Consider the following 17,329-nt stretch of genomic DNA (forward strand, 5'->3'; position numbering starts at 1 on the left):
CGATACTGTAAAAAGACGCTTACAGGATAAATATTTAGACTGGATAGAGACGGCAATGGGACTTGATTCAGACTGTATAAAGACGTCTATGGAACATCATTCAGACTACAAAAAGACGCTTACGGAACAGATATCTAGACTGGATAGAGACGTCCATAGGACTTAATCTAGACTGTATTGAGACGTCCATGGAATATTACCCGAGCTGCATAAAGATGCTCGCGGGATACTATCCAAACTGTATCAAGCCATCGATGTGAAGTTAATCAAATTGTGTTAAGACGTCAATAGGACCTATGGAATAGAACGAAAAAGGGGGGTTCTCATATGTACGTATTTCAGCGGTATACTGTCACAAGTATTCACCTAATCTATATAAAAAAATTTCATATAGACTCCTCGGAATTGCGTATATGTGTACTCAATCTGAAGTCCAGTTATTCAAAATTGAATAACGCACAATACTAGCCGACAAGAAATACGGATAATGCTCGGGTGGACTCAACTTGTATACCGATGAGATACACAATCAAAGCAATATAAAGGTGAGAAGTATACGCACGAGACCCTCCTAAACAAACGATATTGGATTTCATAATTGATGAAGTACACACAAGTATATTATTGAAAAACATATAATTCGTATATTGCACATACATAGGAACAATTACATTCTCGGTCTTTGCCCGACAGGATTCGCACTTAATGTCAACTTATAATATTAGATATGTATATTATATACTTATAGTTAGTATGGTGAGTATACATAACCGCTTCGCTAAACCATCCCATTTAGAATGAATTTATACATACGTTTCTTGAATAAAAAAAAAACTCATGGAAAAATTAAAATAATTTTGTTTGTGCTGTCGCAATAAACTGAAAACGAAATTGCCGTCTTTGGAACAAAATATCGGAGCGAAATTTTACCTCTGCAATCTTCTAAACTTAATAATACTCAAACTTACATAGGAAGCAAACCCAACAAATGAAATTCAAAAAAAGTTTCAACAGGCGAATAATACTACCGTTGAGAAACAAAAAATAAATCTTATGCTGATAGCACATTTGTTAAAAAAAAAAAATCACAATATTTTAACGTAATACGGTCTTTTATAGAGCTGCAGCTCTATAAATTACGTTATAATTACATTAATTCGACAATTATATAGTCTATCATGATACGCTATATCTATCATGATAGACTATATAATTGTCGAATCAGTCTAACTTTCCTACTCACACTCATTCTACTATGTAGGTGTGGTTGAGGAGAAATTCTTAGGATTCGCTTATACATATATTGGCATCGACTATTTCGTCCTCGTTATTATTTGCCACGTTCTTATCAGTCCAGTCTTCGACAACCACGGAATTTTCAAACACTTCATTGCCAACAATATTTTGATTAACCTGTTGTTTTCCTTTGTTGTTGATCCTGTGGTTGTTAGGACCTTCATCATGATCGGTCACGGTTTCCAGATTATTCACAGCGTTCGTTGTTTTAGTTTTTCTGAAAAATATTTGTGTGCAAAAACCATTGAGAGGATTCCGTAGTTGGTAATAATGAGTTCAATGTGGCTTTTCTATACACACACACACACATATACATATGTATATGAGGCATTCCAAATCAAATACCTCATATAGATATGAGAAATTCTTCGTTAACTGAGCCACGTTTTTGAACCCTCTCGCAGATAGTTTTTATAATTGGGCAAATTCTAGTACTACTTGAAAGTACTCTGTGAATTTTTTCAGATTTTTTGAGCCTCAAATTTAGGAGATCTGTATTTTTTTGTTTTTTCTATGGCTGGAAAAGAATCAGTTCAAAAAAAAAACATAAGAACAAAATTTTTTCATGAATGATTTGATGCAATATATCTTATATTTGTATCGCATTGAATTGCACTGCAAAGGTTCTTTTTAGCTAAAAAAATCGAAACTAATTTTTTGTCATCCAATCATCGGACACAGCTGCTAATTGTAGAGGGTATTCAGCAACGTGTTGAGGACTTACGAAAAAATCCATAACGCGGTACTGCGGACTTGACCAAAAAAATATATATAATTGAAAAACGTTTTTAACGTATTACATTGTAAGAACGAAGCATATTATAAGCGATGCTTTTTTTCATTATTTATATACTGGAAAAAGGAAAAATCAATGAAAAAAAGCATCGCTTACAATATTTTCCGTTCTTACAATACGCTACGTTGAAAACTTTTTTAAAATACATGTTTTTCCTTAGCCAGTTTAGCAGTGCCACGTGTGGTTTTTTTATAGGTTCTCAACACGTTGCTGAACTGTCCGGCTCATTTTTTTCTAGCCATAGAGAAAACAAAAAAATACAGATTTCCTAAATTTAAGGCTCAAAAATCTGAAAAAATTCACAGAGTACTTTTAAGCAGTATTAGAATTTGCCCAATTATATAAATTATCTGAGAGTCTAAAAAAAAATCGTAGCTCGGTTGACGAAGAATGTCTTATATATATTTTTAAATACCATAATTGAATTGCAATAAAATAATTCGAATGCAGCAATTATGTAATGTGTATAGAGTACACTGAAAAAACTTTCTATACTTCGCATAAAAATCCGTGATATCATGATTTATTTAGAAAAATATGCGGAATAAAACTCACTTTTCTTCTCGTGCCCCTAGGGGCATGACGCAGCCATGATTTAATGGGGTCACTAATTTCCTTGTTTACAACAAGAGGTTTCGTGAAACGGCAGCGGATGACACCTATATAGATTAAATTCATTTAATCTGTAATCTACATTGCCATTGAAAGTACATCGTAATAGTTTACGAATAGAATCACAATAATATTTTGATATGAATTGAATTTACTTGATACAACATCGCAGATTTTCAATTTTTCAAAAGCTTTTTTCTTATGGGCTATACATATATATATATATTGTATATATATATATATACATATATCAGTTATCCCATGCCCAATCACTAAATTTTTGACGCGACCTCTTTTGATTTAGCCGATCTTCGTATATGTTTTCATACTAGGTAACTGAAACGAGTGTTCATGATTTTGTTCAGAACTTTTTCCCAAGCGGTTCAAAAGTTACAATATTTTTTCATCAAATACTTGTAATTTGGGCAATAATGGCTCAAATTTGATTTTTTTTGTATTGACATGTTGGGTTTCTTTTCAAATTTTCAGAAAAAAAAAATACTAAAAAAATGTAAGAACTGTCGTTGACCTCAATTTTTGCATTTTTGTACTTTACGATTGTTGTTTGAAGTGTTGGTTATTTTTTATTCTTTTTGAAAAATTTATAAGTCAGAGAACACCTAATTATACGTATTGCGAGTAAGTTTTATTATGGTGATCTGTCTCGTTCTAGTTTTTTTTTTAAATTACGAATGTTTTAAAAATATGTATGTATGTATTATTCAACATCCCATGGCATTTGGTAATTCACCGAAAAAAAATTTTTTTTAATGATTTTATTCTGAAAAAATGTTTTTTTGATACATTATTAAATGCTATGGGCTTTAAAAAAAAAAATTTTTTTTTGAAACATTCGAAATAAAATAAAACTATAACGAGATGGAATATCATAAGGAAACTTACACAAAATACGTAGAATTAGGTGTTCTTTTACATATAACTTTAAAAAAAAACTATAACACTTTAAAAAACAATCGCAAATCACAAAAATGTAAGAATTGAGGTCAACAACATTTCTTATAATGTTTTAGTATTTTTTTTTTTTATTTGAAAAAAACACCCAACATTTCAACAAAAACAAAATCAAATTTGAGCCATTAATGCCCAAATTATGAGCATGTAAAGAAAATCATCAACACTTCTTTTAGTTAGTACAAAAACATATGTGAAGCTAAATCAAAAGGGGTCGCGTTAAAACCTCGGTGATTTGGCATGGTATACCTGATATATATACGAGGTATTCCACGCCAAATCTACCACTTCCGAATCTTATTATTCTATTTTTGGCTCAATATTTGTTCAGTTGTTATACCCATTGAAAGAACCGCTGTATTTTTTCAGAATTTTTTGTCCATCCACTCATGAGATGTGATTTTTTTTCATTTGTTTATAACATGCCAAAAAATAGACCAAATTAAACTTCCTTTTCCTTTGAATGTTTAGTTTTTTACCGTACTTTTCAAATGCGATAATAAAAAAATTATTAATTATTTTAAAATATAATTTTTTTTTCTATTTGAATTACGAAAAAAAATAGAAGGAACAGCATAACCGGGGTGAAACTAGTTTGAAAAATCGTTAATATGGCCAAAAAAATCACAACTCATGAGTGGATGGACGAAAAATTCTGAAAAAAATACAGAGGTTCTTTCAATAGATATAACAACTGGAAAAATATTGAGCCAAAAATAGAAAAATAAGGTTCGGATGTGGTTGATATGGCGTGGAATACTTTATAAGAAATTTACTAAGTGCACTGCCGATTGAAATATTTATTTTCAGAATATTTTGGCAGAAGAAAATATCTGCAAATGTGCAGAAAGAACACATTCAAATTACACGTACAAAATTAACGGCAATATAACAAATATTGTTACTCTCACCATAGTATTCTTGTAATTTGCGTCAGTCGATAGACGTTGTTCCACTTCCGCCAAATCGGCTTCTTTCTTCAAAGGAAAAGCTTTCAGAATTTGACTCTCGGTTTTATCAATTTCTTCATCGGTAGTCTTCGCTGCCAATATTAGTCCAATATTCCGAACCTCGGCTGCTAGAGCATCTATTTTCATATCGAACTTAGCCAGTGCTGTCAGGATTGTTTTAATCCAATCTATGAAAATGATGAGAATATAGCATAAAATGAGCAATACACTATTATTATAAATCTTCACAATTTTTTTAATTGACTTGCTACGTACCATTAAGCTTTTCAAGCGTTAGATTCGATTGTACGGTTCCCTCAATGACGGACGGTTTCTTTATAGAAGAAATTGAATCCTTTGTATTTGACCGTACGCTAGTTTTCGGTGCACTTTTTTTTTATCGTTTCGATATCCAAATCTTCATTACCAGTGGAGAAGCATGATGCACCCTCGATGTCAATCGGCAGAAATGGTCTAATGATAACAGGCGACTGAGTCGATTTTTTTGATCCAATATTATCACGCTCCAAATCAGTATTAGTATCAGACATTACCAAAGCCTCTGTACATTTAGTTTGTCCACGCTTAAATGTTTCTGAAAAAGATAACGAGTATATTTTGGAATTAAATGTTTTGAAAAAATGAAAAATAATAATAATAATGACTAGTGACTTGTACAATCATAATGACTTCTACATATTGGTTTGTACAATCGTTTTTTACACATGCATTGGCATACAAGCATGAAATTTAATTTAAAATTGATTGAACGTACATGTCGAAGTCAATATTTTATAATATCGTGCTGAGGCCAGTTTTCGCTAACGTCCTCTTGATTCTCAACAGCCTTCAATAATCTCGATTCGTTTCTATATACAGGCCAGTAACAATGCGTTTTCCGAGGTGTCATCCATTTTTCCGTAGCAAGACTAACGCTTTCTTTGAATTCAATAACCGCATATCGATCAGATGCCATCTTTGAGAGACCTGAAAATTTAAGATTTCAGTTTTACCGATGAATGTCAAGATGGACGATGTGTACTCATTGCTTAACTGTATGATTCCAATTCACCTACATCCGAACATTATCCAACGACTAACTAATGCAATGGACTTCTGGTTCTCAAGTGTTTTTAATGCAAAATATTAAGTACATAATAGCGACGAAAGAAGATATAACACAAACCCCAATACACTTGATTAAACTGAATTATTATCATGGAGAAATGGGAAAACAACGAATGTTGATTTGTGTGGGAGCTTTACACACTTTTTCGTAAAATCAATGAGTGGGTGTATGGTCAATCTTTCAATGCGTGTATATTTCACTTTATGTATTCCTAGCAATGATGATGGGCATAGAATAGTAAAAAAATCTTCCTTGGTAGTGAGTTGTTTTCCTATTATCACAAATTTTCGAGTTTCGTGACAGAAAGCTATATTCTGAACGTCAATCATATCACCGTTTTTCAGAACACAGCAACTATCGGCATTCCCATTAGTTCTAATAGTAAAGTTCGATGATTGAATGACTTTATACTGTGGATTTCTGCAGTTATCAGGTAGTGGGCCTTCTACATGAAGAGAAGTGCCAACAGGTACCAAATTATCGTTCATGTCTTGAGCGTACTTTGAACATGCAGTTTTCATTTTTTGAATTTCGCCGCAGCGCCGAGCGATTTGTTGCAATGGTTTTTCTGATTTGCGTATCATAGGTTTTAATGTTTGCATAAAATTTTCGAATTTAAAGGCATTAAACTTCTTAATAGATGCGTGTAACTTCGCATCTTCAACGAGGTGGATAATGCCATGCACGTTGTGCGTCAAGTGATGGACGCCGTATATTATAGTAAATGACTTAATAAGGTGTTTCGCGAGTTGTGTTGCGTAGTTCAACTTATTTTCATGCTGCTCCACATCGCATAATATTCTGATCAAAACATAGAGCGTCATGAAGTGATTGTACATATCTTTTGGCAAAATCTTTCTCAAAACGATTGGCCCCGTATATAAAAGAAATTGTCGAAACTCGGTAGCTTTCCATTCCTTCAAGAACTCCAACGACTGTGGTCTTTGACCAAAATCTTGTGGAATAAACGGCCTCATATCATTTATAAGCCGTTTCGATATTTTTAGAATTTGTAAACGACCGAGTCTGTAGTTGATTTCGCCATGAATCTACAACGTTAACATTTTTTTAACAACACCCAGCAGAATTGAATGCATGTAATCTAAACTTACATTAGATACCAATCCCAATCCCGGTATAGAGTCGAGACACGTTTTTCTTTCATGGTACTTCTGATCGCTATAGTTCAAAAAATCTTCATCTGTTCGCCGTTTAGCATTTAATTTGGGGAAACACCTGCGATTTTTTCTTGTTTTTCCTTCCGTCACACATCGAGTGCAGCTATTAAACCCGTTAAAATTTTTCACGCACAAAATAAATGATTTTGCAGGAGCATCACAAACGATAAAACGAATTGAGAAGTTCTAATTTTTTCCGCCAATCATAATGCCATCGGTGGACAACTCAATGGCCTCTTCGACGTATTCGTGTAAATAAATATCCGCACCTTGAGGCTTCTTGTGGCCGTAGTACACTCCAATCATGAAAACTTCTTTGTACGGTATAATATTTCCCAAAATGGGCCAAAGCGCCGCGGTAGAAGACTTGAATAACGGGACCCCATCAATATTTATAGCAATAGCTATTTCATGAACTATTAGATTTCCACTTCTATTGGAAATGTCCTGAATACTTGAGGCAAGTCCGAAATGGTAGTACTCTCCCGGAAAAACTTCCCGAATATCGGTTCGTTTCGCAGTCTGCAGTAAAGTACGAGGATTGCTTGGTAAAACTGTTGATAGGCTTGGGACAAATTTTAACAAGTTGAGTAATTTTCTTAAGCTGTTATGCGATATTTTTACGTTAACAACCTATACCCCTAACTTCGTCTTAACGTAATCGGCAATCTGCGGAGAGTCTACCAATGTTTCCATTCCGGGAACTTCAACAACGGAAGTTATATTTCTATCGTTATGCGGATTTTCGTCACTGCTCGGATGATTATCCATTTGAAAAGAATTATTTACAGCTTGTATTGAGATAGAATAATTTTCAGAAGATGTTCGAGAATCTCGCGAATCATTTGAGTATGCTAGTTCAATCTTTGTGGACAGGGTAATGTGTCGATAATCGTGTTTGCCGGAGACAACTCGGTTAATCCACTAGCGGGTTCAGATTGAATTTCCCACTGCTGAATAATTGTTGCAATTCGACGTCGTCGTTGCCGGCTAAAAATTTGAGAATCACTTTTTCTTTTGCGTGACTCCATCTGTAGAAGAGAAATTGCTTCTTAGGGCTTCGTCGATTTTCATGTGTACGAGCAGAACGCAGTGCAACTTCGATTAAGTTAACTTCCATAACATTTACATCTTGCCTTACTAAAAAAAAGGAAACAATTTTTTTCACGCTAATTCTCTTTCTTGACATTCCGATCGCAACTATAAATAGATTTATAGGGCGGGGAAAAATTAAATCAACGAGTTAGATAGAAACTGACTTTTCCTATAAATTGCTTTTAAAATAGAAATTGTTTTCAACATATCCATAAATGTTCGTATTAATAGTGAAGTTATCTCGAAAACGTAAAAAATAGAATGAATATATGCATTATTTTATAATGTAAAACTTTGTTCTATCTAACCGCTACCCGAAAGCCTCGAGAGATTTTTTTTCAGAAACATGAATCATAAAACTTTACATATGAAAACTGCTCATTCAACATCATGCGAATGAAAATTATTCGGATAATTTTTCGTGATTACGATTGTGGTTTCGTATGAGCATAAAATCAAGCTAGATTGATCGAGTAATATAATAAGCTATCGACTTACGAATACCAACAGGCGAAACAAAATTTGCCGCCGACACCGATTAATGTCGGGTATGCGCGTGGCACAAGAGTATCGTATAAGGATGATACAATACGAAAAAAGCAAACGGAAGAATAGAATGAGGAAGCTAGCGAAAGAAGACTGTAATAAGGGGAATAACCGAGTACAATCTGAAAAAAATATTTTTAAAAAACAATGAAATTTAAAAATTCAAAAATTCAATTCCACGATCAAATAATACAAAGTCTACAACAAATGAGGGAGCATTTTCTTTATATTCGAACTTGTGCGGGTTTTCGTATTTTTTAGTCCCTTTCCCTTATTCCTTTCTTTCATTCGCGCTTCATATATTATCTTTATAAAAACAAAAATAATGGAATTAAAAAAAAAGTATGAAAAATATTTTAAACAATTAATCTCGTGATGAAATAATACAAAGTCTACACAAAAAGAGGGCGGATTTATATATATATATGCGTATTGTCACGGTAACTTGATATCTACAAAAACTAATCTCTTCCGTGATCAAATAATACAAAGCCCACACAGCAAATGACGACATATTTTTTTATATTCCAGCTTCTACGGGGTCCTTTCATTCATTTGGGTTTCTTTTATATTATTTCTAGACAAAAAAAAAAAAAAATTTATTTAAAAAATAACAGTTTAAAATAATTATAATCAATTGATCCCGTCGTGATCAAATAATACAAAGCCTACACGTAAAGAGGACATATATTTTTATATATACTCGTACTATCACGAGAACTTTATATCTAAATAATATACTTGAACTTCGTACGCGTACGCATAACGTCGAACAAGAAAGAATTTTTCGCGGACACCGATTGAGGTTATATATGCACGTGGCTCTAGAGTTTTGTATAAGTATGATATAACAGGAAAGGCAAATGCAAGAAAAGCATTATACGAATATAAAAAGAAAAAGAAATTAATTTAAAAAAAATTAATATATTCCGTGATCAAATAACACAAAGCCCACACAGTAAATGACGACACATTTTTGATTGAGGTTATTTTATACATACCGTGAAAATCGACCGTAAAAATGCATTATTTACACAATTACTTACCTCAATATAATACAGCTCTGCTACATAACAAATTACACGATAATTTACACAATCCCAAATTTTTCCCAAGTTTCGAATGTTCGTCGTAGAAAACGGGCACGGACCCGCACCTCGCACTGATTCGAGCTTCGTAGTGGAGGGGGGCGAAGATCAACAAGAGCAAGCGCCTATAGAGATCGTGCTACTTGCCTGAGTAGCTGCCGCGCCTCTTGATGCCTTATACGTTGACAAAAGGCTGTCTTCGTATCACAAATCACGTACGAATAGGCAGCAAGACTACAACAGCCGGATCCCGGAAAAATAAATCAAATCACCTTATTCCAAAAGTGATAAACCATTGATTTTTGTAAATGTTTCGAAGGTTGCTTCAAACAAGATAATTTTTTTCCGCAATGAAAACAAACAAGAAAACAGAACCTCGTTTCTTGTAAAAAATTATTCAAGCGTAACTTTATTTAATTTTTTTGGGACGTCCCATGGAGAGCAAACTTTGATCGTCTACTATCCTTAAGCCATATTGTATCAATTTCGGGTCGAACGATATTCCACTAGTATCTCAGACATCTATAAGAGAGTGCACTGTGATCGTCCACTCGCGGTTACCGTAGCCATCAAGCCATCTTATATTAATTTCGACTAGAATAGTGTTTTACTAGTACCTCTCACAAACATTTATAAGCAAGCGCGCTGTGATCGTCTAATCACGGTTACGGCAGGACATCCTTAAGCCATCCTATATTAATCTCGGGTAGAACAGAGTCTTACTCGTACCTCCCACAGACATCTATAAGAGAGCGCGCTGCGATCATCTACTTACAGTTACGACTGGACATCCTCAAGACGTCCTACATAAATCTCGGGTAGAACAAGGTCTTGCTAGTATATCCCATATATATCTATAAGACGTCTTATCTTGGCAAGACACGAATAGGACTGTATCAGGATGCTCCCGGGATGAATTTTGCTGTGTGGGGAGCTATATCAATGTTGTAATGGCAATATAAACATGGGCCCACCAAGTACCACGTACTCCAATTTTTTTTTTTTATCAAAATTTTTGTTTTTTTTTCTTTCAATTTCAATTTTGATTTCAATTTTTTTTTTTTTTTTTGTCATCATTAGTTATAGTATTTCAAAATCATCATTAGCTTCTAAATAAATTATACTTGGCAGTAGTATCTGATTTGATGACAGTTTTGTAGGTGGCTGTTTTGTAGGTAATGTATGCATTAGGGTGGGCCAAAAAATCGACTTTTTTTTTCACTTGGTTTTCCGAAAACTTGGTTGGTAGAGACCTCAAAAACATTCTCTCCGAGTATGAGTTCTTAATTTTAATAGGAAGGTCCTCCGCCTCGCAGTTTTCTATTTGTTCTTTTATGGTGAGGAAGAAAAATACATATCTCGGTATCTGCTCTTTTTTGTTCTAATTACACTTTGGCTCGAAATTTCTTCTTCTCACCTCATCACTCCGGCAGAAATTTTCGAACAACATTTTTCATATTTTTTCAATATCTTGAGTGCATTTTTTTGAATTCAGTTTTCACAGCTAATTTCAGGTTTCTTGTTAAAATAAATTTCACTTAACATTTTGTGTGCTATCTTTAAATTTATTGTAAATACTTTTTCTCTCAAATCCGCGTTCAGTGAATTGAAAATGCAATCAAAATGCTTCTCGAAACAATTTTTCCAGAGTTAATAGTTCAGAATATACGGCCAGCCGTACCGTAACAAATAAAATTTACCCTCACCTCCAGAATGACGGAGAAAGCACGTACAAAATCTTGGTCTACAGTTTTAAGTTGCGTTTCTCCCCTTATTCAAAACGAATGAAAAAAAGGAGCCTGATGTCCGGTGTATACGTGTACTGTGACGTGGATTTTTATTGCACCGCAGCCACCCGGAAAAGTGACCAAGAACTTACCGCGTACACAATAATTTGGTGGCCCGTGATGTAAGCTGGAAACAAATTTAACCTTGCAAAAAATATCGCGAGATTTTGTTGGGCGCCTGACATGGTTAACACGCCTCAAAATCTTTACATTCGCTAAACCTCGGAAAGTTACTCGGTCGCTTAGTACCGCGGAGAGAGGAGGGGTTATTTTTGGAGAGAAAGAGAGACACTCGACAACAGCACGCTATTCAACAAAAATTAAATAAAATAATATATTTTGCCATAACAGCGATACAACCACAAAAAAAAAGTAATGCAACCAGCTTGTAAAGTGTCCCCTCTCAGAGTCTCGGATGCGCGAGTCTTTTTCTGGCGCGTTTTTTCGACATTACTAGCGATTGCGATCGCGTAATTCCTAATTTTTCGGCTCTTATTCTCGGAAAATATCTATGCCTTGTTTACAACTACAAGCAGTATCGGTATGGAGTCAGGGTCAATGTCGCGCGGAAGGCATAGATATTTTCCGACAATAAGAGAGGTCGCAGGACCTTCTAAAATAATCTAAAAAATTACGCATGTGTTTGATGATATCTTCATTGAGTCAAAAGATAGAAGTTGTGAAATGGTCATAGACTTTTTTTTTTTTGCCATCATAGAGGGACCTTCGAGAATTCAAATGAAGCTACACAAAAAATCATAAACCCTCTAGGACTGATATTTCTCATAGCTAGCAAGTGCACCGAACTCTTAATACATTGACGTCTGGCGAATTTAAAGAGGCGGTGAAAGCCTCCTTATCCTAAGATGATTACAGTCATAAAAATATATGATATGAAGGCGGCTGTGTAAGTTGTATACTTGTTACCTAAGTAATATTTGTTTCCATCGCAGTATATTCTAAAGTTACTGATTTCTTAAGGCAATGTCCTGTAGAATAGATTGATAATCCACTTTGTAAATTAGATTGGATCTAAAAACAAGATAACGAATATGTTTTCTGTAAAATATTTCATCGAAGCCTACGCATTTCAATGTTCATGAGTTGTTTAGTGTTTCAAACCTACTTGAAATTCCAAGCATCTTAACATAACTTTAAAATGTGTTACAATATTTCACAACAATCAGTATCAATGCAATTTTCAAATCATATCATCTCCGCCCATCCCTCAGTATATCTAAATAAATATGAGACGAGAATTTAATTAAAACTGTGCTACGCTATTTAGCTGCCAAGAAAATCTTTTGCAACCCCTCAATATCTGAACATATTTTAGAAATTTTAGCTTATCATCGCGGAAAACTGTTTTACAGACATTGCAATTTCGAAAATTTTCAGGTGAGTTAAAAAATTAACGACAGATCCAGGAATCGAACCTGGTATCTAGAGATGCTTTGCCGGAGACTTACTTCACTAGACCACGTAGTCGTCCTGACTACACTGCTTGTACACCATGTAGACCAAATCGCTAAGTTTGTCGATTGCTTACCCGAAGACACTGCAGTTTCCCAACATAGAGATGTACATGCAAATGTACAAAAGGTACATGCAAATGTACAAAACCTTACAAATAGTAAATAATTTCTTCTCACTACTTCGTTAATGTGATATAGTAATTTTAATCCATACCGAAGATTTTATCACACCAGTAGTACACTAAACAGATAGTTATATCTATGATCAGCGCGTTACGAACGTCGAGCGGGTAGGGCATCTTTTCGTTTTGTCGATTTACGATCGATTACGAATATGCAATACTCTACCATAAAAAGTTATTTGAATACGAATTTACTTTTGATGCATTGATCTAAAAAGAGGCAGTACTTTCTGTATCCTACTAATCCGTAAAAAGTTTTTTGAAACGATGCCGCGAGCAATCATATCCGCCAAGCCGATCGAGCTGTTGTCAATTTGAGAATGATTTAGAAGACCCAAATTATAGCCATATGCTTGAATATACGAATAGCCACCTCACGTCTGCGGTCATTACTGATAGTCACGGAGACGATCATGTACTGTTGTACGATCAACCATGTGTCGAACAGGAAATGAAGGATGTCACGAGATTTTTTATTGATGGTACATCAAGAGTCGCGGTAGCGACTCGAGAGAAGTACATTTTTTCGACAGCCCGCGACACTCTTACTCCGCACAAATTGCTTATACACAGGACTATATCTATATACAAAAATTTATTTTCCTCATAGCCAATCAATTATAGAGTCTCGAAAAAAATCCACCAGTGTATATTTTTCATTTTTTTTTTTCTCTTTTGATTGAGACAATAACGAAGGCTGTGGCTATAAGAATGTCGCCGACATAGCTTTATAACATGATCGACTTCGTTTCATTTCATTATTATAGAATTTCGTCGTCATTGCACACTTTTTATTATTATGATTATTTACGCATGGAAATCGTCATGACACCCGGCAACGAGACTGAAGTCAGCCGCACACCGTCGATGCTGCGGAGTTCTTTTAGGGCTACCCCAACATGATGATCATAAATATGATCCTGGTGGATAATACAGATCGCACGTTGTCTTTTTTTTTGCGTGTGTGCGGTGCGCGTAGGTGAGTTAGAACGTACTTGCGCGGGCATACCCACACGGCAAAACGCTCGGCTCACGGACGCATGCACACCACACACCGTCGGCCACGAGCGGCTAACCCCAACGTTCCAACACACACTGGGTGGATCAGGTGTATATATGGGACATTCTATACAAATTCAACATATCCATTCGTTGTCATATGATATAATAATTTATATGAAACATTATATCAATACGATAACGAATCAATATGAAATGTTTGGGCCTCCGGATTTTGTACGTAGGCTCGTAGTGAAAAGAAATATATGAATGAAGATTTAATAGGGAAAATTTAACAAAGCCTCATTCTAATACAAACGAATTTGGTTTTTTTTTTTAATTGTTATTCATTCCGTTCCATTATCCAAGTAATAAATTGATGAAGCAAAAATTTGTTCAACGGATCTCTAGTAATTTCTTTTATTGCAAATGAAATGAATTCATTGATTTTTCAGAATACGTATGAATTTTTATCTTAGAATTTCCGACGATTTTGAATATTAAAAGTACCAACACTTCGCAAAAAGTCGTGAAATAAACCCCAAAAACACCAAAATTGGTGTAAAAAACTGAAGACAAGTACATTTACGTCCGTAGCTTTATCTATATCCCCACAAAAAAAATGTATTATGAAACTCTAAAAATACACAAAAAAAGTGTGTGTCAGCTCCGACGCACGACTGGATTTTACTCCTTACGAACGATAATTATGATATATATCGAATAGAAAAAGAGGGTAAATAAACGCATCTTCCAAAATGATAAGAGAAACAAATATATATCTGTAATTATTCGGATGATTTATATTGCTTCAAAAATTTTCAAATTTTGAGTGCATATTCGTAATAAGTGATCGCAAAAACCCCTGAGTACCGACTTTCGTTCCCGGCTAACGACTTTTTACATTTTCGGTCCACCATATTGGATCCGCCATCTTGAATTTCTAGCTTTTGAGTGCGGATTCATAATTGGCGACTCTGAAAACTTTCCAGTGCCAACTTTCGCTTTCGTCATGCGACTTTTTGCGTTTTGGTCTGCCATATTGGATCCGCCATCTCGAATTTCTAATTTTTGAGTGCAGATTCGTAATTAGCGACCCTGAAAACCCCCGGGTGCCTACTTTCGCTCTCGTCAAACGACTTCTGCGTTTTGGTCCGCCATCTTAAATCCGCCATCTTGAATTTCTAACTTTCAAGTGCGGATTCACAATCATCGACTTCGAAAACCCCTGAGTACGAACTTTCGCTCTTGTCAAACGACTTTTTGCATTTTGGTCCAACATATTGGATCCGCCATCTTGAATTTCTAACTTTTGAGTGCGGATTTGTAATCAGCGACCCTGAAAACCTCCGAGTACCAACTTTCGCTCTCATCAAACGCCTTTTTGCGTTTTGGTCCACCATATTGAATCCGCCATCTTGAATTTTTAAATTTTGACTGCGGATTCGTAATCAGCGACCCCAAAAACCCTCGAGTACAAAATCCAAGTTGATAGTAAGTAAGGAAAAATATGTGCCGCTAAGGGTTGATATAAGTAATATAAAATATTATATAAATGTAAAATATGTATATTAGATCATTTAATCAAAAATGATAAAAACACTCAATAAAAGATCTAGTTGTTCGTATTTGAAATGTATATTATTTATAAATGTAAACAATAAGCTTACCAATTAACCGCATACGTGTGTTTTTCGGATTTTTCTTCATTATCATCTAAATCAATTTCTTCCATATTTTCAAATATTTTGGCGTGATAACGTTACGTCTTATAAATTCATACGCAGGCACACAACACACACGTACAAACAGACGCACACATTCAACTCTCAGACCAGAGGTAGTGAACTATACAGTGAGACTACGAAGCACTGCACAAAGAGGAGACCCCGAGAATAGGATACGCTGTGTCATGTATTCCATCTCATTCTTTTGCACGTTCAATATACCGGGACAATCTCTTGAAACTATACATACAATGCGCATGCGCGAGTTTTATCGGCTGCTCGGGCAGGTTAGCCACTCCGAGTTTCTCGGACGTCAAACTCTGTTTCTGGCGGCGTTGTAGTTCATACGAATTTTGGAGGTAAGAATCTCAAACAGTCGAGGTAGTGACTCGAAAAGTTGATGCTAATGCTCTTTGAAAATTGGCTTTATTCGACTTAAATGAGAAATCTGTTTGAATGTTGGGTGCTTGGAAGAAACGCAGCAGGTAGGTGCGAACACTTTATTTAATCATTTTTATTATTTCGTACATTAGAAATAACAATGGAAATTTTATCTATCAACAGGTGATACGGCTAAAATAATTACATCTCTGATATTCACTGTTATCTGCCCATTCAATTTATCAGACGTACAAAGATCATCGCCACTTTCAAGCAACTAAGCAACTTTCTCACTCTTTTGTGATTTCAGGCGGTAATATTGAATTTTATCACTTTCGAAAATGAGACATTAAACCGAGCATTCAAGAAATTTAAATATCTCACTATCTGTAACGGAACTGTGAATCTTTTTTTTCTTGAAAATAGTTCAACAAAATTTACGAATAGTCGATAGTCAATGTATTTTTTCCGATTAACAAATTATTGCTACTACTATTTAAAATTTCCGAATGATTATCAGAATTTATTTCGCAAATTTTCAATGATGTTCGATTAAATAAATGAAGGGAACCTAATACTCAAATTGAAAATTCAAGTGATATTAGATTTATTAAAATGATTTCTGTATTTCATGTTAGTGCGGTTCGAAACAAAGAAAATCTAATCGAAAGCGTAGAACTCAGGAACGTAAATCACATCCTGTGACACAAGTTGAAAATCAAGTTTCTCAAAATGCGCCTCGATGTCACAATTAGCTTCAAGGACAATCATGTTTTGGAGTAATGTCAATTTTAAAGTAATGTAAAGATTGTGTCCCTTGTTCCATCAAAATAAATGAATATCTAATTTTTAACGAAGTTTATGAAGATTTTTTTCCAAATAATGTAATCCGATACAATATCTTGTTCATAGTCCTCCGAACATCACCTTCTAACAAGGATATTTGGAAAGAGTCCCTTTGTTGCAGAAACCATTATAAAATTCTTGGTTTTCAATTCGTGCTATTGAATAACTCTGTGTTTCAGGTTCCATTTTCAATCTTAAAATGGGATTTTTTTTGCTCCAGATAATGCTAACATGAAATGCAGAAATAATTGCGGTACATGGAGATTCACA

General features: G+C 34.7%; 1 protein-coding gene across 2 annotated transcripts in view; it reads right to left on the reverse strand.

The window, feature by feature from the left end:
• LOC138190738 (two pore potassium channel protein sup-9-like) overlaps positions 1 to 17,329 on the reverse strand; it is a 1,051,447-nt gene that overhangs the window by 399,713 nt on the left and 634,405 nt on the right. The window lies entirely within an intron of this gene.

Source organism: Neodiprion pinetum, chromosome 1, assembly GCF_021155775.2.
Source record: "Neodiprion pinetum isolate iyNeoPine1 chromosome 1, iyNeoPine1.2, whole genome shotgun sequence".
In the NCBI taxonomy this organism is placed as follows: domain Eukaryota; kingdom Metazoa; phylum Arthropoda; class Insecta; order Hymenoptera; family Diprionidae; genus Neodiprion; species Neodiprion pinetum.